At 36.2% G+C, this 27,337-nt stretch overlaps 1 long non-coding RNA gene across 1 annotated transcript in view; it reads right to left on the bottom strand.

Moving 5' to 3' along the window:
• The window catches only part of LOC146395131 (uncharacterized), a 403,482-nt gene extending 390,026 nt beyond the window's left edge, over positions 1-13,456 (bottom strand). The window contains exons 1-2 of the long non-coding RNA XR_014831860.1: positions 13,038-13,456; positions 10,472-10,617 (exon numbers count right to left, since the gene is read on the bottom strand). This is a non-coding gene — a long non-coding RNA (uncharacterized LOC146395131). The remainder of the gene's footprint in view (positions 1-10,471; positions 10,618-13,037) is intronic.
• Between the last annotated feature and the right edge of the window lie 13,881 nt (positions 13,457-27,337).

The following is a 27,337-nucleotide window of genomic DNA, read 5'->3' on the forward strand; positions in this document are numbered from 1 at the left end:
TTATCATTTAATCTTTGACAAAGGAGGCAAGACAAATGGGAAAAAGACAGTCTTTTCAGCAGGTATTGCTGGGAAACCTGGACAGCTACATGCAAATCAATGAAACTAGAATGCACCACCACACCATGCACAAAAATAAACTCAAAATGGCTGAAAGAGTTAAATATAAGACAAGACACCATCAAACTCATAGAAGAAAACATAGGCAAAACATTCTCTGACATCAACTTTATGAATATTTTCTCAGGTCATTCTCCCAAAGCAACAGAAATAAAAGCAAAATTAAACCAATGAGACCTAATCAAATGGACAAGATTTTGCCCAGCAAATGAAACCAAAAAAAAAAAAAGAAAACAACTTACAGAATGGGAGAAAATAGTTTCAAATGATGCTACTGACAAGGGCTTAATCTCTAGAAGATACAAGCAACTTATACAACTCAACAGCAAAAAAGACAACAACCCAATTGAAACATGGGCAAAAGACCTGAATAGACATTTTTTCAAGGAAGATGTACAGATGGCCAACAAGCACATGAAAAAATGCTCCACATCAGTGATTATTGAGAAATGCAAATCAAAACTACAATGAGGTACCACCTCACACCAGTCAGAGTGGCCATCATTAATAAGTCCACAAATAACAAATGCTGGAGGGGGTGTGAAGAAAAGGGAACCCTCCTGCACTGTTGGTGGGAATGCAAGCTGGTACAACCACTATGAAGATCAGTATGGAGGTACCTTAGAAAACTATACATAGAACTACCATATGGCCTAGCAATCCCCCTTTTTTGCAAATATCCAGACAATACTTTCCCTGAAAAAGACACATGCACCCGCATGTTCAATGTAGCACTATTCACAATAGCCAAGACATGGAAACAACCCAAATGTCCATCGACAGATGATTGGATTGGATAGGAAGATGTGGTATATATACACAATGGAATATGACTCAGCCATAAAAAAGAACAAAATAATGCCATTTGCAGCAACATGGATGGAACTAGAGACTCTCATACTGAATGAAGTCAGTCAGAAAGAGAAAGACAAATACCATATGATAGCACTTATATCTGGAATCTAATATAAGGCACAAATGAACCTTCCCACAGAAAAGAAACTCATGGACTTGGAGAATAGACTTGTGGTTGCCAAGCGGGAGGGGAGGGAGTGTGGTGGTTGGGGAGCTTGGGGTTAATAGACACAAACTATTGCCTATGGAATGGATTAGCAATGAGATCCAGCTGTGTAGCACTGGGAACTATGTCTAGTCACTTATGATGGAGCATGATAATGTGAGAAAATAGAATGTGTACATGTATGTGTAACTGGGTAACCATGCTGTACAGTAGAAAAAAAAATTGCATTGGGGAAATAATTTTAAAATAACAATAATAATAAAATATATATATAAAGATACCTAGAATACTCTCAAATATTTGGAAAATAAATAATGTACTTGTAAATAATCCATGGATCAAAGAAAAAAATTCAAAGACAAATAAAAAGTATTTTGTTCTGAGCAGTGATGATATAACATATCAAAACCTATTTGATATAGCTAACATTGACCATTTGAAAATAAATCATAAAAATTTCAGTGAAAAAGCTCAAGTGAAAGAAAAAAAATATGATAAAGAGCAGAAATTACAAGGGAAAAACTAGATGAATATTTGAAGTCAGAACTGATTCTATGGTAAGAGCAATAAAATTGATAAACCCAATATTCAAAGGGCAGTTGCATTTCCGCACACTAACAATGAGCAACTTAATAATGAAATGAAGTAAATAATTTCTTTTATGGTAGCTCCAAAAGGAATACTTAAGAATAAACTTAACCAAGGAGATGAAAGACTTGTATACTGACAGCTACAAAACACTGCTGAAAGAAATTAAAGACACAAATAACAGGAAAGATATTTTATGTCCATGGATTGTAAGACATTACTATTAAAATGTCCATACTATCCAAAATAATCTACAGATGCAATGCAATATCTATAAAAATTCAATGACTTTTTTTGTAGAAATAAATTAAAATTCATTTGGAATCAAAAAGAAACCCAACTAGTCAAAACAACCTTGAGAATGAATAGCAAAGTGGTCATGCCACATTTCCTGGTTTTAAAACATATTATAAGTCTACGGTAATCAAAGTAGTATGGCACTGATATAAAAACAGACATATAGACAAATGGAATAGAAGAGATCCTGAGAATTTTTTTTTTTTGTACCATAGAATGTAGATAGTATAATAAAGATAAAAGAAATAAAGACAGGGAGTTTCCATCGTGGTGCAGTGGAAACGAATCCGACTAGGAACCATGAGGTTGTGTGTTCAATCCCTGACCTATGGGTTGTGGGTTCAAACCCTGTCAGTGGGTTAATGACCTGGCATTGCTGTGAGCTGTGGTATATGTCACAGACATGGCTCGGATCTGGCATTGCTGTGGCTTTGGTATTGGCCAGCAGCAATAGCTCCATATGCCATGCATGTGGCCCTAAAAAGACAAAAAAAAAAAAAAAAAAAGGACAGAATAGTTGGAATTAAAGAAATAATAACATCATTCTTTTAGATATACAATTGTATAATATAAATTAAAAGAAATAAAATCATGGAATCATTTAATGAACTGATATTCTCATTAGTAGATGGAAGCATCTGAAAAAAATTAAGTCTATTTGCTACCTAGAAACAATCCTAGGAAAGTTGGACAAGAACTTCCTACAAGAAATTATAAAATTTTGCATAATATGTTAAAATACATTATAATAATTGGAGAGATACTCTACATGTGAAAATGAGGCACAGTAATAAATATGTTCGTTCAATCCAAATTGAGTTACACATTTAATGCAATTTCAAAAAAATTCCAATATAATTCTTTAGTTCATATTATAATTTGAAAATTTACTTGCGGCATCCCATGGTAAATAATTACCAACAGACTCCATTAAGAAGTGTTGACATGGGGATTAAGATGTCAGAATAGAAGGACTGGAACTCACCTTCTCTCATAAAAATAACAAAATTACAACCACATGCTGAACAACCTTCAACCAAATGGACTGAGAACTACCAAAAAGATAGTCAGCCTACTCCAGAAGACGAAGATGGTAGGAGTGCCAATTATGTGATATAAGTAACCCCATACCTGCTGGGTGGGCATCCCACAGACTGGAAAGTAACTGTATCACAGAGACGCTCCTACAGGAGTGAGAGTTCTGAGCCCCACTTCCGGTCCCCACATCTGGGGATCTGGCATTGGGAGAAAGAGCCCTGAAATCCAGCATTGAGGGCCACTGGGGCTTCTGCACAAAAACTCCATGGGACTAGGAGAAATGTAGACCCCAATTCTTGAAAGGTGCACACAGGCTTTCATGTACAGTGGGTCCCAGGGCAAAGCAGAGCCTCCATAGGATCTGGGTCACACCTGGCTGCAGTTCTTGGAGGATCTACTGGGAAAACAGGGGGTGACTGTGGCTCATTGTGGGGGAAGGACACTGGAGGCAAAGCTTTCAGGAATATTCATCAGCATGTGTTCCTCTAGGGGTGGCAACTGTGGGAATATCTGGCCCAACCCATGAGCACTGAGAAGCCCCAGGCCAAACAATAACCCAAGCGGGATCACAGCCCCACCCATCAGTAAACAGGCTGCCTAAAGTCACTTCCGGGCACATAGCTTCCCCCAATCTCCTCCAGAGACAAAGTCCCATGCACCAGAGGGACAGGAATCAGCATGACCTTCTAGTGGGCAGGCACAAGTCCCTCCCATCAGGAAGCCTACACCAAGCCTCCAAACACACTTCAGCCACAAAGGGGGCAGACATCAGAAATAAGAGATGCTACAACTCTATTGTCTGCAAAAATGAGGCCACACCAAAAACCTATAAAAAGGAAAAGGCACAGAACTATAACTCTGATAAGGGAGCAAAAAAAACCCCAGGAAAAGAGCTAAGTTATCTGGAGATTATCAACCTCCAGGAAAAAGACTTTAGACTGATCATAGTGAAGATGATGCAGGATATTGGAAATAAACTGGAGGCAAAGATTGATAATTTTCACCAAAAACTGGGCAAAGAAATACAAGATTTAAAACTTAAGAAAGCAGAGATGCAAAATACAACAACTAAAATTTAAAAAATTCTTTAGAAGCAGCCAAAAGCAGAATACAGGAGACAGAAGAATGAATAGGCGAGGCGGTAGATGTATGGGTGGAAATCACTGATGAGGAACAGAAAAGAGAAAAGAGATTGAGAATAAATGAAGAGAGTCTCTGAGAACTCTGGAACTATTATACGGGTGCCAAAAGGAGAAGAGAGAGAGAAAGGGACAGAAACAAATATTCAAAGAATTAACAGATGAAAACTTGCCTAACATGGGAAAGGAATCACTCACACAAACCCAGGAAGCACAACTAGTACCATATAAAATAAACCCAAGGAAGAACACCCCAAGACACATATTAATCAAATTGACCAAAGGTAAAGACAGAGAAAATATTGAAAGCAGATAGGGAAAAGAAACAAATAACATGCAAGGGAACCCCAATAAGGTTATTGGCAGATTTTTCAGCAGAAACTCTGCAGGCCAGAAGGGAGTGGCATGACATACTTAACAGGATGAAAGAAAAAAGCCTCTAACCAAGATTACCTTAGTCAACAAGGCTCTCATTCAGGGTTGAAGGAGAAATCAAAAGCTTTAAAGAAAAGCAAAAGCTAAGAGAATTCAGCAACTCTAAACCAGCTTTACAACAAATACTAAAGGAACTTCTCTAGGCAGAAGAGAAAAGGTCACAACCAGAAACAAAAATCCCACAAATGACAAGGCTCACCAGTAAAGGCATAGATACAGTAAAGGTAGGAAATCATCCATGCACAATTATGCCACCAAAATCAGAAATCGTAGGAAGAGGAGGGTACAAATGCAGGACACTGGAGACGCACTTGCAATTAAGACACCAACACCTTAAAACAATCTCATATATATATATATATATATATATATATATATATATAAAGACTTCTATATCAAAACTTCAGGGTAACCACAAACCAAAAATCTACAATTGATGCACACACAAATAAGAAAAATCAATTCAAATACAATTCAAAGAGGTCACCAAACCACAAGAGGAGAGAACAAGAGAAGAAGGGAAGAAAAAAGAGCAACAAAAACAATCCAAAACAGTTAATAAAACGGCAATAAGAACATATATATCAATAATGACCTTCAATGTTAATGGACTAAATGCCCCAACCAAAAGACATAGACTGGCTGAATGGACACAAAAACAAGACCCATATATATGCTGTCTTCAAGAGACCCACTTTACTTATAGGCACACACACAAATCGAAAGTGAGAGGATGGAAGAAAATATTCCATGCAAATGGGCATCAAAAGAAAGCTGGAGTAGCAATACTCATATCAGACAAAATAGACCTTAAAATGAAGAATATTTTCAGGGACAAAGAAGGACATTACATAATGATCAAAGGATCAATCCAAGAAGAAGATACGACGATTGTAAATATATGTGCACCCAACATATAATCACCTCAATATATAAGACAACTGCTAACAGCCTTAAAAGGAGAATTTGACAATAACACAATAATAGTGGGGGACTTTAACACCCCACATACAGCAATGGACAGATCATCCAGACAAAAAATCAACAAGGATACACAGGCCCTAAGTGAAGCATTAGACCAGATGGACTTCATAGATATGTATAGGACATTCCAACCAAAAGCAACAGAATACACCTTCTTCCCAAATGCACAAGGAACATTCTCTAAGATTGATCACATCTGGGCCACAAATCAAGCCTCAGTAACTTTAAGAAAATTGAAATCACATCAAATACCTTTTCTGATCACAATGCTATACAACTGGAAATCAACAACAAGAAAAACACTGCAAAAAACACAAACACGTGGAGACTAAACAACATGCTACTAAACAACCAATGGATCACTGAAGAAATCAAAGAGGAAATTAAAAAATACCTAGAAGCAAATGACAACAAAGATACAACACTCCAACACCTATGGGAAGCAGCAAAAGCATTTCTAAGAGGGAAGTTTATAGCAATACAAGCCTACCTCAGGAAATAAGAAAAAGCTCAAATCAATAACCTAACTTTCCATCTAAAGCAGCTTGAGAGAGAAGAACAGACAAGACCTAAAGTTAGTAGAAGGAAAAAGTCATAAAGATCAGCGCAGAAACAAATGAAATAGAAATGAAGCAAACCATAGAAAAGATCAATGAAACAAAAAGCTGGTTCTTTGAAGAGATCAACAAAATTGATAAACCCTTAGCCAGGCTTATCAAGCAAAAAAGAGAGAGGAGTCAAATCAATAAAATTAGAAATGAAAAAAAAAAGTTACAACAGACATCACAGAAATAAAAAGGATCATAAAAACTATTACATGCAACTATACACCAATAAAATGAATTACCTAGAAGAAATGGAGAAATTCATAGAAAAGTACAATCTTCCAAGACCAAACCAAGATGAAATAGAAAAGATGAAGGGACCAATCACAAGAACTGAAATTTAAACTGTGATGAAAAAACTTCCAACAAACAAAAGTACAAGACAAGAAGGCTTCATAGGTGAATTCTATCAAACATTTAGAGAAGAGCTAACATCTGTGCTTCTGAAGCTATTCCAAAAAATTGCAGAGGAAGGAACACTCCCCAACTCATTCTATGAGGCCACCATCTCCCTGATAACAAAACCAGATGCAGATACCACAAAAAAAGAAAATTACAGGCCAATTTCACTGATGAACATAGATGCAAAAATCCTCAACAATATGCTAGCAAACTGAATCCATCAATCCATGAATAGGATTGTATATTATGATCAAGATGGATTTATCCTAGGGATGCAAGGATTCTTCAATATCTGAAAATCAATCAGTGTGACACCCCACATTAACAAACTAAAGAATAAAAACCACATGATTCTCTCAATAGATGCAGAAAAAGCCTTTGAAAAAAATCCAACACCCATTTCAGATAAAAACCCGTAAGAAAGTGTGCATAGAGGGAACCTATCTGAAGAAATTAAAGGCCATATATGACAAACCCACAGTGAACATCATCCTCAATGGTGAAAAGCTGAAAGAATTCCCACTGAGATCAGGAAGAAGAAAAAGATGTCTGCTCTCACCATTACTCTTCAACATAGTTTTGGAAGTCTTAGCCATGGCAATCAGAGAAGTAAAAGAAATAAAAGGAATCCAAATTGGAAAGGAAGCAGTAAAACTATCACTATTTGCAGATGACATGATACTATACCTAGAGAATCCTAAATATGCTACCAGTAAACTGTTAGAGCTCATCAATGAATTTGGCAATGTCACAGGATACAAAATTAATACACAGAAATTGACTGCATTTCTATATACTAATAACAAAAGATCAGAAAGATATATTAAGGAAACAATGCCATTTAGGTTCACATCACAAAGAATAAAATACTTAGGAATAAACCTACCTAATGAGACAAAAGACCTGTACTCTGAAAACTATAAGATGCTGATGAAAGAAATAAAAGATGACACAAATAAATGAAAAGACTTACCATGCTCTTCGATTGGAAGAGTCAATATTATCAAACAGACTATTCTACCCAAGGCAATCTACAGATTCAATCCAATCCCTATCAAATTACCAAGGACATTTTTCACAGAACTAGAACAAAATATCTTAAAATTTCTTTGGAAGCACAAAAGACCCAGAATAAACAAAGCCATCCTGAGAAAGACAAATGGAGCTGGAACAATCAGGCTCCCTAACCCTGGATTATACTATAAAGCTACAGTCGTCAAAACTGCATGGTACTGGTGCAAAGACAGAAATATAAATCAGTGGAACAGGATATAAAGCCCAGAATTAAACCCACACACCACAGCCAACTAATCTATAACAAAGGATGCAAGAATATACAACAGACAAAAGACAGTCCCTTCAATAAGTGGTACTGGGAACAATGGACAGCCACATGTCAAAGAATGAAATTAGAACACTTCCTAACACCATACACAAAAAGAAACTCAAAATGGATTAAAGACCTAGATATAAGACCAGATACTATAAAACTCTTAGAGGAAAACCAAGGCCAAACACTTTCTGACATAAACCACAACAGTATCTTCTCAGATACACCTCCTAGAGCAATGAAAATAAAAACAAAAATAAACAAATGGGATTTAATTAAACTTAAAAGTTCCTGCAAAAGTTCCTTAACAAAACAAAAATAAAACCCACAGAATGGGAGAAAATATTTGCAAATGAAGCAACCGAGAATGGATTAATCTTCAAAATTTATAAACACTTCTGCAGCTCTATGCCAAAAAACAAACAACCCCATCACACAATGGCAGAAGATCTGAACAGACAGTTCTCCAAAGAAGACATGCAGATGGCCAAAAAAACACATGAAAAGATGTTCAACATCACTAATTATTAGAGAAATTACAAATCAAAACCACTATGAGGTACCACCTTTCACAGACCAGAATGGCCATCATCAAAAAGTCTACAAATAATAAATGCTGGTGTGGTTGTGGAGAAAACAGAACCCTATTACACTGTTGGTGGGATTGTAAATTGGTGCAACCACTGTGGAAAACAGTATAGAGATTCCTCAGACAACTAAAAATAGTTACCATTTGACCCAGCAATCCCACTCCCAACCATCTATCCAGAGAAAACCATGACTCGAAAAGATACATGTACTCCAATGTTCACTGCAGCACAATATACAATAGCCAAGACATGGAAACAACCTAAATGTCCATCGACACAGGAGTGCATAAAGAAGAGGTGGTACTTATACACAATGGAATATTACTTAGCCATCAAAAGGAAAGAAATAACGGCATTTGCAGCAACATGGATGGATATAGAAATTATCATGCTAAATGAAGTTAGTCAGACAGCAAGACACAAATATCAAATGCTATCACTTACATGTAGAATCTAAAAAATGGACACAATGAACTTTGCAAACAGATATTAACTCGCAGACTTTGAAAAACTTAAGGTTTCCCAATGAGACTGCTTGGGGGTGTAGGGGGATGCGCTGGGGGTTTGGGATGGAAATGACATCAAATTTTGTTGTGATGATTGTTGTAAAACTATAAATGTAATAAAATTCACTGAGTAATAAAATATAAATAAAATTAACGGGAAAAAAAACGTTATGAAGGTTTACCATATAGCTAGAGTAATGTAGACAGCCCCCAAATCTATATAGAAGCTTGATATATGATGTACAGTAGATAATGGAGAAAGAAAGAACTTTTCAATAATGCTGAGACAAGTGGTTATCTACATGAGACAAACAATGGTAATGGTATCTCACAGCAAGCATTAGAATGGAAAAGTATTAAAAAAAAAAGTGAGTTTTTAAAAATTTTTTTGGCCTTGAAAGAGCAAAGGATTTCATAAACATCAAACAAAAATAATGATTACATTAAGAACACAAAAATACACCACTGCAAAACTTAAAAGAAATTTGTTCATTAAAGGAATACATTTTTAAAGTGAAAATTAAAATCACAAATTCTACTTTAATAAATTTTTTAAAAACAAATCACAAATTAGGGAAAGATGCTTGCAAATTAAATATGAACAAAGAATTAACAATAAGAAAATAAGAAGTTCTCCATCAAATCAATAAATAGATTACCTAATAGAAAGATGAGGCAAGAGACAAGAATAGGCATTTTCATAGAAAAGGAAACAAAAATGGTCAACAAGCATATGAAAATAGCTCAACGATCGCTAATTAGAGAAATGCAAGTTAAAACCCAAATGAGATAATGAGATGCAATTTTACACTGAACAGCATAGCAAAAATGTAATAATAAAAGTGGGACAATACCAAATATTGGTGAGAATGTGGAACACAACAAAAACTCTGATACACAGTTTGTGGCCATGTAAATTGATGTGGCACACTGTGTATGCAGTTGGGTGGATGTGTACTGTGGACTTAGCTGTTCTGGAGTTGTGTTTTATTTATTTATGTATTTATTTTGCTTATTTTTTTTTTAGGGCCACTTTCACAACATATGGAGGTTGCCAGGCTAGGAGCTGAATCAGAGCTGTAGCTGTAGCTGCCAGCCTACACCACAGCCACAGCAACACCTGTGACCTACACCACAATGCCGGATCCTTAACCCACCGAGCAAGGCCAGGGATCGAACCTGCAACCTCATGGTTCATAGTCAGATTCATTTCCCCTGAGCTATGATGGGAACTCCCTGGAGTTATGTTTTCCAGCACTGCCTTGCACAGCTTTGAGTTCAAGCAGGCCACGAGAGATCATCTGTGCAAGAGCTGGTAGGCAGAAGCAAAGCAGCATCTATGATCTTATTATGCTTGAAAGATCAGTTCAGAATACCCAGCACAGATAGTTTATACATGCTGCTATCATGCCTTACCTGCTGGCTCATCTGGGTGGTATGAGACACCAGTCAGTCTGTAGCATCCACAGCCCCTTCAGGGCCCTTACTGGGGCAAGTGCTTGATTAACCCTGAAGGACACCATGTTTTCCTGGAAGATATTCTCATCATTGAAATTGAAGTCCTGAAGACAGAAAGATGGAGGTTTCAGTTTATCCTCCTGGATTCCAGCTTGCCCATCCTCTGCCCTGCTTAGCATCACCTTCCCTTCCTGACTGCCAGTGCTGCTAGCTTTAGACTGTGATACCAGACACAGAACACTCAGTTCCTACAAATGCTTAAGGTCAAATTCTTAAAATAAATCTTATTATACATTTTGCATCACTTACAGGGTCCTATTTCTTTGGTTTAAGCTTGACTGCTTCATTAGATTATAAAATGGAGATAATAACACAAGAATTAGCAAGAATGGTTTAATATTTCATTGTTAAAGAAAAAATACCAACTTTTTTTTCAAATTATATCTATTTAAGGAAAAAATAAGACATAAAATTCACCATTTATTTGTAACTTGTGCTTCATGTCTATGTGCTTTCTTTTGAATTTCACTCTGGTCAAATTTATCATTGACAGGAAGCAGAATTCTTAGTAATGCTAGGTGCTCTCACCAAGAATAGTAGATGCCATTGATAGGGGTGAAGTACTCAGGGAACCTGGGGCCTATTTAGCGGCACCTGACTGCCATAGAGCACTTGTGCAGAGACTGAATGATTGATCTGAGAAGCAGCATCCTGATAAGAAATCAAAGCCAGGCCCAGAATCCAATACCCAAAAGCAATCTAAAGGAGTTAAACAGATAAGAACACAGGTGAGACAAAGCGATTGAAAAGGAGGAGTAAGGAAAGAAAAAGAGTTAAATTTGAAGGTGAGAGGTACAGCCTGCAGGAATCCTCTGAGGAAAGGAAGGCAGCTTAGCTAAAGAGGACAGTGAGAACAAGTCACCGCTGTGGTTTTTAGAGTTTTACATTTTTTCATAAAGCTCTCTTTTCTTTACAGATATCATAGAAGATGTGGGGATCCCAATAACAAGTTGACCTGAGAAAAGCATTACAAATATACTACCGTTAACTTATGTGATAGATCAGTTAAACAATGAATAATGACATATATAAACCTCACATATCCAGGTTTCAGTATTTTGATCAATGTATTGATTATCCTAGTATCTTGGCATGACACCATAGAGAGACATCCATTAACAAAGGCAATTGCTTATAATGTTGTAATGTATGAAAGTCAGAAGTAATAATAGGAAAGTCTAATTCTGATAAATGTTGAAATATTTCTAAAGAAAGACAAATGAATATTACAATTCCAACTCTGACAAAAAAAGAGTAACAAAGGTCACACCAATACAAGTAATTGATCTCCTGCCACCAATCTCACCACACACACTGCAGTATTTATTGGATTATGAATCCCATTTATAATGATGTAAAAACCTGGTGCATTGCAGAGGTGTTTCTTCAACACCCTAACTTTTTCACACCATAAGAACTGAAACACCACAGGACAGTGCAACTAATCACTTTCACAACTTTAAACACTACTATAATTCAAGAAGTATAGATGTTATAAAATTTCAGAGACAGCTGAAATAAATCATCTATTTAAACCCTCTCACTTTTTCACGAGGGAATTAAAGACCCACCAAAATATAAACACTGGGCCCAAAGTCCCAGATCTAAATAAAAAAATTGAACTTGGCTTAAGTTATTATGTGATCTTGGCTTAAGTTATTACGTAGTTGCTCCTACCAGCACAGAATTTTAGAGAAAAAAAAAATTTAATTCAATCCCGTTATTTTATAGACGAGCAAACAGGGCTACAGTGCAGTGGTTCCCAGGTTTGCTTAATGGAGTAAGATTATTCATAGCTTGTCAAATTGTCACTGAAACCCTGAAAATATTTCCTATGCTTCCACATGTACATAGAAAGCACTGCCTTAATCTATATTCCTTGAGGAATCTTTTTTCTGGCAGTAGTTATTACTTTTCTATACTTTGAAGCCCAAATAATAAACCCATAGCTTTGTTTCAAAACAAGGTATATTTTCAAAAGCAATTTTCTAATATCAAAACGGTAACTCAGTGGGCCAAAACATACTTATTGAACCAGGCACTTTGTACTCAGTGTTGTTCAAGGTACAAGAATAAGACAAAGACTGAAAGCAGTTTTCATTCTAGAAAGGGAGCTAGGTGAGCCAAAACCTAGCTACCAATCAACACAAGCAAATCACACATTATTATTCCAAGTATTCATAAAGGCGCTAAACTTCTAAACCCAACTATTGAGTCAGACATCTGTCTAATCTGAATGACATAACAACTAAAAAGCAAACATTAATAAGTGACCCGATAAACAGGGAGTTTGGGGAAGAGTGACTTCTATAGCAATTCATTCAGACTACCCAGAGTTGCTAGAGGGGCTATTTTGCTTGAGTTCACTTTTTTAAAAAAACTTTATTTGCCATCAATTTATTTCCATTTTCTGTTAAACAGCCTATAGCAGAACAGCTTCAGACTACTTCGTGGTAGTTCCTACCGTCACAGCCACAGCAAGGTGCAGGCCAAGCTTCAATCGGAAAGCGCTCCTTGGGCACAGAGGGGACCAGCGTGCCTTCAAGGGCCAGCTACAACCTCGGGTTGGGGAGCAGTAAACTCAGGAGCTGGAGCCGTCCATCCTCCCTGAAACTCCTCCCTGGGCACAGCCTTTCGGCGGCGGCCTGCTCTCGGGATCTCCGTAGTAGCAGAGAGCAGGCCTGACCTCCTGGGGGTGTTCTCGCGAGACGGTGTCGCGGTGCAGGCTCAGAACCTCCCAGGCCCGCATCACTGCCTCCAACCCCTGAGTGAGCTCCCTCGCCTTTGCAAGGGGGACAGTGACCGCCTCGTGCAGAGGAGAGTCTGTCTGACAACAGAGCAGCGATAGGCCTCTATGAGAGGCTGGTGGTCAGTGCTGGGATCAGCAACGCCCAGACATCTCAGCTTTCGGAAGGCTGCCTTGAAATAAATCATCTATTATTAGTTTCCTGAGTGAAGCAGCTTGCAGGAGGCCTGACCCCGGGGGCAGCAGCAAATTTCAGTAGCGCTTACTGACCAGAGTTTCTGAAAGGTATGACACTGATATCAACTGGGTCTTCAGTGGCAACCATGCCACAAGCTGCCAGCAGAACTCTATCCAGGTTCTCTTCAAATTTCTGATGTAAAAGCCTTTCGTTTTCCTTCTGTACACATACTATTCCATTTGGAAGTTAGGTTTGCTTGGCTAAGTAAATCCTTGCTGCAAAGGACTTAAGGGCAGCCTCCTTCTTCATTTGCAGGACATCAAGTGTTCCAGATATCATGAAAGTTTCCTTTATCACAGGAAAACAGAAAAATGCCTGTATGGACCCTCTCTGGATAGGAAAAAAAAAAACTTGAATTTTAAACTTTGAAACAAAACAAATGTCTCTCTCTCCCTCATACAAACACATTAAATCAATCCATAAATAAGAAAACAAAAGCAAATATAAGGGAAATAAGTAACCTCAGCCATAAGAAATGCTATAAGAAATCTTGAGTTCATTGAATCAGTGACTAAAGGGAAAATATTTTGATATACAGCACCATTTTAATTTCCTAATTTCTAGGCACTTTTTTTTTTTTTTTTTTTTTTTTTTTTTTTTTTTTTTTTGTCTTTTTGCCATTTCTAGAGCCGCTCTGGAGGCATATGGAGGTTCCCAGGCTAGGGGTTGAATCGGAGCCATAGCCACTGGCCTACGCCAGAGCCACAGCAACGCGGGATCCGAGCCGCGTCTGCAACCTACACCACAGCTCACGGCAACGCCGGATCCTTAACCCACTGAGTAAGGGCAGGGATCGAACCTGAAACCTCATGGTTCCTAGTCGGATTCGTTAACCACTGTGCCACGATGGGAACTCCTCTAGGCACTTTTTAACATTTAAATCTACAAATTATTTTAATCTAAAGCATTCTATTTTCTTATTGAAAGTAATACAGGTATATTTCAGAAAATTTTAAAAATATGAATATGTAAAGGAAATAAAACGTTTAAGAACATGACCATCTCTTCTCCCAAGTACTAGAGGTGTCTCCTAATTGATCTTCCTTTCTGAATTGCCACTCCTCCAGGGCAGCCTTCGCCTCACAGCAGTTTGGAGATAGTGAGGTTACTCCTTGAGTTAATATGTTTACAGAGTCAATCCCCTCATTCCCACTACACTCAAAGAATGTCCAGACTTCCAGTGGCTTAGGGTGCTCTGAATGTTCCTTTGCAACTTACCTCTCACACTGGATCTCTTTTGAGCCACTCTTTGCCCTCTGAGGCTTTACTCCTGTCATTTCTCCAAGGAAACAGACTTCCTCCAACTGTGAGGTCTTTGAGAGTGCTGGGCCCACTCCCTAAAATACCCAGAGACACACACCAGCCTTTGTACCGAACAAATTAGACACATCCTCCTGCTGTTCCCAGTATGCTGAAGCCAGTGTCTCAATTGGATGTTTATCTCTTCCTCTCAGAAGATCTTGTGCATGTCTTCCACTTTGTTGTGTTATGGGTGATATTTCCACAGATGTTTATTTAGCACCTTCTACATGCTAGCTGTTGCTCTGGAGGAAAAGGTGGTAAACCACGCAGACTAAAATGACCACCAAATTGGAATTTACATTCGAGTGAGGAGGAACAGGCAATAAACAAATGATACAATTTATAGACCATCAGTCTTACACAGATTGCTTAGGGAAGAAGGAGTGCCAGGGCATCCAGTATCAGGTGATCAGAGAGTTACTCGGTGAGACACAGCATTTGACCAGAGATGGGAGGAAGCAAAGGATAAAACCAGGCAAATTGCTAGGAGGCTGATATTCCAGGCTGAGGGAAAAGAGATGTAAGGCCTTCACGTCTCTGTGTTTCTGAAGGTCAAAAGAATGCCAGAACGGAACTGAGAGACAGATGAGATCACTTGGAAGTGAGGCGCCATATCTGGGTTTCTCAAATGCTTATTATACTTTAGACCCACTTTTTCTTTGTACATGAGTAGCCCAGTGGCTATTTTGAGCACTATATGTAGGATATTTGGCAACAACCATGGTCTCTATCCACTAGATGATAGTGGAATTCTCCCTACTTCCTAAGCAGTGGCTATCAAAAATTGCCAAATATCAGAGTCCTGCTGTGGCCCAGTGGGTTAAAGATCTGGTGTTGTTTCTGCAACAGCTTGGGTCACTGCTGAGGCACAGGTTTGATCCCCAGCCCATCACAGTGGGTTAAGAATCCAGTGTTACTGCAGCTGCAGCTCAGATTTGACACCTGGTCTGAAAATTTCCATACACCATTGGCCAAAAAAAAAAAAAAAGAAAGGCAAATAACTCCCGGTGGGTAAGCACACCCCCAGTTGAAAACTTCTGTGCTAGAGGTAGCCAGAATAAGATTGTGTGACATCTTGAAGGCCATGATAAAACTTTTACCCTGAGTAAAATGTTAACCACTGCAGGACCCTGAGCATGGAGTTAGCATGATCTAACTTCATTTTAGAAAATCATTCTTACTCTGTGTTGATAATAGACTATGGGTTAACAGGGTAGAAATAGCAGTGATCCAAGTAGGAGATGATGGTTGTTCAGATCAAGATGACAGGAGTGGAGGTGATAAGTGGTCACATTCTAGAGAGTCATCAGATTTTCTGGCAATTGTAATGGGAGTGAGAAAAAGGGGAATCAAGGATAACTTCAATGTTTTGGGCCCCAAAAAAGAAAGAGATGAGAGATCTCTGAGGGGAGAAAATTCAAAGTGGAATGGGCTTTCAGAGAAAGCACAGAAATCTATTTCAGCAATATTAAGTGTGATGTTTCTCTTAAACATCCAGCTGCAGGTGTTGAGTTGCCTGTTGGATATGTGAGTCTGAATTTTAAGAGAAGAATCTTGTTTAGAGACATGAATCTGAGAGTCATCAACACAGAGTTGATACATACAACCATGAGATTATATGAGATCACCAAGGGGATGCATGTAGATAGAAAAACGAGAGGAGGGAGGGGTAGGAGAAGGGAGTAAAGGAGAAGGGAGAAAAGGAAAGACAAGGGGAGGGAAGAAGGGTAGGGAAGAGAAGGGAATTGAGACTTGGGGCACTGCCGCTTGAAGAGAGCAGGAAAAGGCCAACAATTGAGACTAAGAGGATGTGTTACAGAAAAGGAGGAAAACAAATGAGTGTGATACCCAGGTAGGCAATTGATGAGAGTATTAAGGAGAAGAGAATAAGAAATTCAGCCAATTATTTCTGACAAGTAAGAGGAAGACTGGGAGGAGCACTAGATTTAACAATACAAAGGTCAACAATGTCAATGCTCAGAGTAATTTAGACTGAGTGATGGGACCGAAAGCCCAACTGGACTGAATTAAGAGAACAAAAGAGGGATGCCTGATTAATTACCTGATTGAACCCTCAGCAAACTCTCCAAATCTTCAAAATCAAATATATTCTCTGCCTTCATTTCTTTGTAACTTCACTCTCTTTGATAATATTTGGAAGAGAATAGGTGCTCTATAATTAATTATACCTCTTAGAAGTACCCTATAACTACTGTAAACTGCAAAAAAAAAAATTGCCATATAGATAGTTATAGAAATGTTCACAGTTATATATTGAATCATCAATATTTTATAATTGTAATATTCTGGCATCAAGGCCAATAATTAAGATTATTTTAATTGATAATCATACTGTCTTAAAGAGTATAAAAGAAATGGAGAAATTACTTGCTAATCAATTGAAACTATTTTGTAATTATTATTCACAACAATGGGGAGAAAACAAAGAAAACCCAGGAAATACTCGAGAGGATGGATAGAGGCTAAGGGAAGAGGAATAAAAATACAAGTTTTGAAAAACAAAATCAACTATAAGGCAAAAATAAAGCAGTTATTGGGAGCAATGATGGTGAAATCAAATAACTAAAGTAATGCATAAAATTGAGGCAAGTAATGTGACAGAAGGAATATATCCAATATACCCAATAATCAAGACGTAACTAAAATGAGCTAACAGTTGTACTAGCCAGAAGACTTACCTTTAAAGGGCAAGACCATCTCAGAATCAAGTTTGGACCTTGAAAGTCGAGGACCTGGCACATTGCTGGAATGCCGAAGGTTAAATCTTATCTCCCTATATTCTATAACGTCATCTATTTAAAACTGAGCATATTCTCTTTAAACAATTTGAGAAAAGCTAATTTTAAAATAATGAAATGTATGTAAAAAACCAAATATATTAACTGCTTACAGTTTGTTGGTTTCTCAAGGAATTTAGACAGGTATAGATAAACGCTTTGATTCTAAAGTTGCAAACGTGCCAACTATTCCATTGAATTTTACGAGGATGCTGTCATTAAACCAAAAGCGAATCTAAAAGTATTATTTATGATTCCTCCTCCTTGAGAATTGTAATGAAGTTCACATTTAAATCTTATGCAATATATAAGCCCTTGAGTACAGAATTAACCCAAAAATTACCTACTATTTGTATTTCAGTTTGGCTATGCATCTACTCTTTGTTCCACATGCTTTAACATTTGTGAAGAAATGTTAATTAAAAACATTCGTTCTTTGTGAAAACATGTGTCCTGTTGGGGGGTGGGAGAGCCAATTCCTAGTGTTCTTGGCTAAAATAAAGGAGAAGTTAAGAAGTCTAAGAAAGTTATTGTGTTTAGGCAGAAAACATTTTTTTGGTTCAAATGAAACAATGAAAATTTAAATTCTTCGGTGGCTGCAGTTACTATCTTTTTTTTTTTTTTTTTTTTTTTGGCTGCTCCTGTGTCACATGGAGGATATAATCAGAGCTACAGCTGCCAGACTATGCTCAATCCTTAACCCACTGAGTGAGGCCAGAGATTGAACCTGCAACCTCATGGTTCCTAGTTGAATTCATTACTGCTGCGCCACAATGGGAACTCCTACAGTTAATATCTTAAATGGGCTTGTCATTCTTTCTGATTTGTACAAAGTTTTTGTACAGAGACAAATAAGAAACATCAATAAGTGCTTCTGTCAATACTTTTTGGGAAAAACTATATGCTACTTAGTATCTTGAGGATATGTCTTAGGAAACTTTCCAAGGTCCATTGTATCAACACTATTACATGAGTATTAATTGTTGGGGTTAATGAATGTGCCTATATATTTAACTGAGATTATTCAGGACCTCCTGTTTTCAAGACTATAGTCTATATGCTAAGCAAGATCATGTGAAATTGTTTCTAAGAATCTCATGTTCTGATTAGAGCTCTCCTGCCCAAAATTTAAGAAAAAATTCAAGTATATGATTTGCTGACTACTTTGAAAATTACATTTTGATGGTGCAAGTGTGATATTCAATTCCATTTCTTTTCTAGTGTGTTTCTACAATAAAGGTATCCTGGTGTTTCATTAACTCTCATAGGTGTCATTTCCATCACTACATTTTGATTCTAAAATCTGAGCTACTGAAGTAGTGTTTACCTCACTTCTTCTACACAGTTTCCTATCTAATATGAATGATACTGAAGTAACTCTGTCTGAAATTTATCATTGTTTTTTTTTACCCAAAGAATGAGCTTTGAGTTTTTCAAGAGTGTTGTTTTCAGAATCCAAACTCAATACTGCCAGGGTAAGAACTTAATTCACAGTGTATCAGAAGAATATTTGTCTTTTTTATATATCTGCAATTTTGTTTGCTTTACTTTAAAATTGCACAGTGTTTTATATTATTGCATTTTCAATTGAGTGAAAGAAGAAGAAATCAAAGTCTGATGGAATTAAAATCTTCATTCACTATACGTTTAAATTATTTCTAGATTAGAAAAATAAGTTTAATTAGTTTAACTGCTAATGTGAAGAACGCAAAGGGAAGTTACATTTATTTTCCATCTATTCTGTAACAGTGATCCAGGTACTTTATATACATTACCTGTCTAACCCTCTCAATAAAGCTATAAGTTGGCGTTATTTTCTTCATGTTGCCAAAGGTGATAAGGTTAAGTAGTTAGGACTGGAAAACTTCAAATTCAAAGTGGAATTTGTACTAATGTTTCCTTGGCCCCGAAGGCTGCAATTTTTCTAGCATGCTATTTTTCTAGTTTTCATACATTTCTTTTTATTATAAGAAAATCCAGCCTGCATTGCATATGAATTTACCATTCAAATACACTTCTTCATACGATCTTTTTAGATCTAAAATTGTGGCTTGTGTGGTATTTAAAATGAAGATTTGCAAAACACCTCTCTGATTTCCTATAGTGAGTATATTTAAGACTTATAAAACGAAATGCCTATTAAGCCTGTTTCACTAGTGAAAAGTCTTGCATAAACCACGCATAGACTACTACAGAACCATTCCTTTACAAGAAATGGTTGAATGAAGATAACACTAATAATGCTAATATTATTAACGCTTATGTTGTTTTAGTATTATTATTATTATACTGATAATAACAACACTAAAACTATTATATTAGTCACTAATATTAATAACACATGGATTGAACTAATTACAATCAGAATCTTAATGATCTTGAATTCTAGCTTCAGTGATACTAAAGAGAAACTCTGACTGTTACGAGGCTGGCCAGGGAAACTTCAATATGAAGCAGCTCACAGTTTTTAATTCTATAGTTTACAAAGGAACATTTACCATGAGGTTACCTTAGGCTTCACTTGGACAGGTCTTTTTAAGTCCCTGGAGTGGTCCTAGCAATATTTTCACATGGTCAAATGTGTTTGTACACTCTCCAAATCTAAGATACTAGATTCAGTTAAAACAAATACAGCTTCCTATTCCAATCTCCATCCCTACCCCCAAGCTCTACACAAATACCTCTGTCACACCATAATGTAAGGCTGTGGGCAGGCCTGGTACCTGTCTAAGGCAAAGCTGTTTTGATGATATACTTGGTTTGGGTTTAGTGAATCAGGCTAGGATTAGAATATAGAATTCTGGTACAAAAGACAATTATTTGTTTTCTATTTCTCTCACCTTCCAAGCAGGTTCAGTAAATTTAATCTCACTGGGAAGTCAAGAAGGAAGTGGCAGTCAAACAACATATACTTAAGTTTCTAACTTATTCTTCCAAATTAGAGTTTCCCATTCTTTATATTTTATGAAAAGTAAAAGCAGGAACTTTTTTTGGATAGGGAATGAGATACATAGTTTTCATTTGTATTTTTTAAGATGAAAACATAATAGGCAAAAAGGTCAGCTGTAGCTTTTTGGAAAGGAAACAAAATCTAAGAAAAAATAGAAATAAGGATTCAGCTGAGACCTGTACAAATGATATATCATTAGTAGCAAAGATGTAATAGCTTACAAGAAAGATATTGATCATCTTGTGAAATAAATGAGCTTAAATTGTCACTTAGTTTATTACTGGGGTGATCATTTCTTTGACATTAGTTTAATTTTCATGCTCTCCTGACACTTGTAAAAGCTTTTGTTTTTTCTAGGGTATTGTAAAGTACCAAAGCAGATTCTCTTTCTCCCTAAAAGCAGTGATATTACCAAGAGTTCTCTTTTAAAATTAACAGTCAATAATATATGCAATTAATATGTATTTTAACAAAGATATTGATGAATGTACTTTGTGTGTGTGTGTGTCTTTTTCGCCTTTTCTAGGGCCTCTCCTGCGGTATATGGAGGTTCCCAGGCTAGGGGTCAAATCTGAGCTGTAGCCACCAGCCTACACCAGAGCCGCAGCAACATGGGATCCAAGCCGCATCTGCGACCTACACCACAGCTTAGGGCAACGCTGGATCCCTAATCCACTGAGCAAGGGCAGGGACCGAACCCGCAACCTCACAGTTCCTAGTCAGATTTGTTAACCACTGCACCATGACGGGAACTCCACAAATGTACTTTTAATGAAAATATCAGTAGTGATTATACTGAGCAATTCATTTTTTAAGAAATGTTATAATTGTGAACTTAACCTATTCTTATCACAAGGTAATAACTTATCCTCTTTCAGCTTATTTTAGAAATAAAATAAAAACTTAGATCTCATTTTGTTATCTAAAAGCTCTAACATTCTTATTACAACCATATGCTCAAGATTAAACCATTTTTCTGTATTATACACACAGGTTCCAGGAAGCATAGTGAGTTTAATATTAAAGTGAGTCATTTTACCTTATATTTAAATTGTGTTTAATAGTTTCTGAGGTATTTTATATTTTATATTATCTCTCTTGATGTTATGAATATGTCAGGAGTTGTCTCAGTTTCTTATAATATTATCCTAAAGTGACAAAACCATGATTTTGAATTATTTTCCAGTCAATATTACTATGATCCTCAATTGCAAATAATGCCTAAAATACTCATATACTTGCTCACACATTACAGAAAGAAATATGATAAAGAATTTAGGTAAATTGTAATAAATATAATGTTGAATTTTTAATTAGAATTTATTATTTTCTTATAAAAACAAAAGTTCTTTCATATGGACAGCATTATTATGGACATGTAGAGATATATGATTAATATATGCAATTTTCATAGCCACCTAGAATCAATGTGCATCATCAAAAGAATATGGTGTTCTATTTGATTGAACAGAAAAAAGAAAGAAGATGGAAAAAAAGCCTTGAAACATTGCCTGGAGGTGTCTTTGTCACCTAAAATTCCAAGTCATCTGAGCAGATTACTTCCAAGATACATGAAGAACTTCTTAATTAAAACTGTACTGATGTATTGTATCTGCAGAGATAATTAAATACAACAAGAGTTTTTGCATGCAAAGACATATTTGTCTTGCCAAGAAAGTAATTGAGAAATAGAGTTGAGTGAATGACAGCCTTGATTCAGAAACTCATCAGAAGAGTTTCTATCTGTTAAGGAAACTGAGGATTTCCCACTCACATATGGGTTGGTCTAGCCTCTTTTTGTGTTTTAATTGAACACACAATGATGACATAGTGAAACAAATGTGTTTTTCTCTCCATGAGTTCACTCTACAAGAAAAGATAAGCCAAATTGGATTATGAAGTCAACTGAAACTTGATGCTTTATTCACTTGGTATTATTCATCTCTTTCGTAGTGATGCTTACTCAGCTTAAATAATCACTGAACTACTCAGTTACACTTTTATACTTTTAAATACAAATTACTTTCATATGGCTGCATCAGAATGATAATTATTATTCTGAAGGAGTCAATTCTACTGAAAAGATCTGCTGTACATTCATCATATAGCTGCAGTGATAACACTAGTTCCTGGAGCTTACAGTTGCAAGGTTGCTATAGAAAACAGTGGAACAGAAATCCTAGGGAGCCTATCAGCCTTCCTAAATGTGTTTAACAGACTTACATCAAGAATATTATGTATTGCTATGCAATATATATCTTTTAAATCCTTGTAACCATACAAGAATTTAGAAAAAAAAAATTTTGTTTTTCTGAGCACAAAAACATTGGCCCAGATTTTTAAAACTACTATACCAACACCAAATGACTCCAGATGAGGTTAAACAAGGCTACCCAAGAGCACGCATGATCCTGGGGCTTTATTTGGTCATCTTAGGTGGAAAAAGAAACTCAAAATTTTAAACATCTACACAGGCTCTAAGTACTTCAGATAATAGTTGAGCTATTTGAGGACATAGTTCAACAGAAGGATTATCCAGGAGTAGAGAAGAGGTCGTCAGTAAGTGAGCAAATATCTGCTTCCAAGTGTTCGTAGGTTCAACACTTGTACCATGCCCCATTGAAAAAGTTTTTAAAAGTTTATGAAACACAATTAGAGGAAGACGACTTTCAGAATGGCAGAGTAAGAACCTCCAAAATCTACTATTCCATAAAAGCAGTAAGAACACTGATAAAAATTATCAACTTTTTCTTTCTTTTTTTTTTTTTTTTTAGGGCCCACCCATGGCATATGGAGGTTCCCAGTCTAGGGGTCAAATTAGAGCTGCAACTGCCAGCCTACACCACAGCCACAGCAATGCAGGATCTGAGCCACGCTAGCAACCTACACTACAGCTCACAGCAACGCCAGGTCCTTGACCCACTGAGTGAGGCCAGGGATCGAACCCACAACCTCATGGTTCCTAGTCGGGTTCATTTCCACTGCAACATGACAGGAATTCCAATTATCAACTTTTTCAAAACTCCAAAAGTGAACCAAAGGCTTCCAAAAAATCCAAGGAGTATTTATTTAAGAACTAGTTAAATCTCAGTTAACAGCAAAAGACTTATGTCATCTGACTTGCATTATCCCATCCCTCACTGCCCAGCTCCACAATAGTCTTGAAAACCAGCAGCCTTGCAGCCATGGTAAAAATGAAAACAAGCTGCCTAGCATTCCCTAGAGGGATAAATGGAGTTTGAAACTCTTTAGAAAGCCCATTCTTACATATTTGTCTGTCTGGTAGCTCCCTGCAGAAGCTCTAAGAGCAGGCCTTCTTACTATTTGACATGATCAGAGTATATTCAGTAAGATAAGCCTTAATTGTAGCACTTTAGTTGAAAACAAGTGCTTATCATCATAACTCTCTGAGGCAGTGATAAGAGTTAGGGCCAGGAGGCTGGCCTAAAATATAAATGAAAGATCTAGAGAATGAGATTTCACAGCTGGCTTTAAAAAGTTCCAGCATATTACTGGGGATCTAGAGATCCCATGCCTGAACAGGTTTGTATGCATTCCCAAGAAGATTTGAGAAGTCTCTAATATCTCAGCTGTAGTTGAACTTGAAACCCCAAACAAGCAGAAAGTGAAGGAAAAGGCACAATTTTGAAGTGCTTGAATGTTGAAGGCATACTTCAACACACACACAGAGCCCCACATTGAAAAGAGTAGGATTCATTGCTTCAAGGATATATTGGTTTAAAGAAAATCAACAATTCACTAAGTAATAAACTAAATGAGCCATTACTTCAGCAGCTGCACACAGCAGAGTATATAGACTTTGCAAAATTATTACAAGACGGTTACTAAACAAAGACAAAATGACAATAAATAGCAGTGGCAACATCCCTGGAGAAGGTGGGGAATTTGGTTTCCAAAACTGTCACATTATAAAATGTCCAGTTTTCAACTAATATTATAAAATGTACAAATAAATAGGAAATATGACTCACACAGTAAATAATGCAGTCACAGACAAATACTCTCTGGAGAAGCTCAGATGTTAGACTTACTAAACAATGACTTTAAATTAGGTCTTATAAATATGTTGAAAGATTTTTAAAAAAAAACACCGTTTGTCTAAAGAATGAAAGGAAAGTATGAGGATGTCTTAACAAACAGAAAATTTCAAAAAAATAAATTACAAAAGAAAATATAAATTTCATAGTAAAAAAGTGAAACAACTGAAATTAAAATTTTACTAGAAAATACTAAACAGCAAATTTAAGTGGGCAGAGGAAATAATTTGTGAACTTGAAGATAAATCAGTTGAGATCACCCTGTCTGAAATAAAGACATAAAATAGAATGATTAAAGAGAACCTCTGAGATGTGTGAGACAGTATCAAACATACTAAAATATGCATAATGAGAGTCTCAGAAGAAAAGAGAAAAGAGAAAGGGACAGAAAAAAAAATACTTGAAAGTATAATGGCTGAAAAGTTCCCAAATTTGATGAAAAGTGTTTAAGTTAAATGGAATTTTTAAATATTAGCTGAATAAATATTTGCCCTACTGAATTTCTAAAATCTGCTAAAACAAAAAGGTTAGTATACCTGTTCACACTTGTTAGTTCAATGGACAAAAGGACATGTGTATTAATAAATCAAACATATTGGATCAATGTTTAATTATCAATATATTGGTAAAAATATACCATAAGTATTTTAATGTTTTTTAATGTTATTGAAAACAGTGTATATTAAATATACTTATTATAACCTATTTTTAGCATTTATGCTTTTTTAAATTTTCTGATTTATAGCTCTTTTAAAAAGTGGAATGAGACTATTCCAAAGAGATGGTCTGAGGGCATATTAATTCAACTATTTATTCTCTCTAGGAGTTAAAAAATACAACAAATCAGAATCACTATTTCACTACGGGGATAATTGCTCATTCAGTTATCATTTATTACATATTGCTAGGTACTGGGAATATAATAAAACATCTAGTATTTATAAGCACTTAAACTAGCTACTGCTAAGCACTGTTGCAAGCAATGTATATTAATTTATTTAATTTTCCAAGACCCTTAAGAATTATATTTACATTGAACAGATGATAATATTGAATCATAAAGAGAATAAGTAACTTGCTCAAGATCATGCAGCAATTAAAAAACCCTTAGGAGTTAGAGCCATGATATTAACTCACGCAATCTGACTCTGGGTCTAAGAACTTTCCAGTTCCACTAAACATAAATGAAAACATTCAGTGTTTCACCTGGAGCTTATGGTGTAGAATAAGGGATAGGCATTAATGTGACAGTTATCATTAAATCCAGTTACACACATAACCTTATTTTATTGTGCTTCACTTTATTGCAGTTCACATTACTGTGTTTTGTTGTGGTTGGCTTTGGTTTGGGTGTTTTGTTTTGGTTGGGTTTTTTGCCACCTTGAGGCATATGTGTTTCTTGAGCCAGGGATGAGATGTGAGATGCAGTTGTGACCTAAGCCATAATCCATCACACCACAGCAGGAACTCCACATTACTGTGTATTTTACAAATTAAAATTTGTACCAATGTTGCATCAAGCAACTCTGTTGGTACCATTATTCTAAGAGCATTATTTTAAGGTTGTACTTTTTTTTAGACACAATGCTACTGCCACACTTAATAGATTAGAGTGTAATGTAAAGGTGAATTTTGTATGCACTGGGAAACAAAAAAAAAAAAAATCATGTGACTTTCTTTACCGCAATATTTACTTTATTGGGACGGTCCAGAACCGAACCTGTAAGATCTTAGAAATATACCTGTAGTGTAGTTTTAGAGATAAGTATGTTTTCTGTGAGGAAATTCTTGGTGATGGACATTTGACTCTTTTCAGGGGCCAGAAAAATGTTACAGGCAGCAAAAATACAATGGAAAAGCTTTAAATGTGGGGAAAACATCAGGGATATGTGTAGGCATGAGGAACTTTAAGAAGTTTAGTAAATTATATTGCATCCTATAATCAAAACAGTGAGAAGTGAAGCCATCAAAGTTAGAGACTAACACTGATAGCACTGTGTATGTTTGTTTAATGAGTTTAGGTTGTGCTGAGAGCAATGGGTAATAAATAAGTATAAAGAAAGCTATTTTCAGGTTTGGATATTAATAAAATTCACTCTGGTTTCAGTGGGGAGAATAAATTGGAGAGGAACAAGAGTAGTTATGAAGGGAATACTTAGGCTGTTGTACATGATAGAGGTGATGAAAACTTGAAAGATAATAATGTGACAGTGTGATATGGAATGGTGACTTGAGAAATAATTGGGAAAACATTTGGTGAATTAAGTGATATAGAATATGAAGATAGGAAGGAATCAAGAATGATTCCAGTTACTTTAATTAAGCTCAGATATGTGAGTGTGTATATGTATTTGTCAATTTGAGGTGGAGAGGAAGCTATGATCATCACTATACCGCTATACCAACGCTGTCATTTTTTTTTTTTTGATTTCTCACATTTACTTCAACTTCCATTCCTTACATTTTTACATTGCTTTCATTCACTTCTGTTAACAGATTTTTTAAAAATAAAATTATATATAAGACATATACCTTAAAACCATTATATACTTTCACAAACTGAAGGGAATTGGGATACATTTACAGCTTGAGATTCCTAGCGCCTTTGACTATAGATCTACAACATTAAGAGCATTTAAAAAGCAATAATCATATCATTGTACTATATAATG

This window comes from Sus scrofa, chromosome 17 (assembly GCF_054392235.1).
Source record: "Sus scrofa isolate SSC_HxYL_T2T_F1_AM1 chromosome 17, Sscrofa_HxYL_maternal_Yorkshire_Landrace_v2.0, whole genome shotgun sequence".
In the NCBI taxonomy this organism is placed as follows: domain Eukaryota; kingdom Metazoa; phylum Chordata; class Mammalia; order Artiodactyla; family Suidae; genus Sus; species Sus scrofa.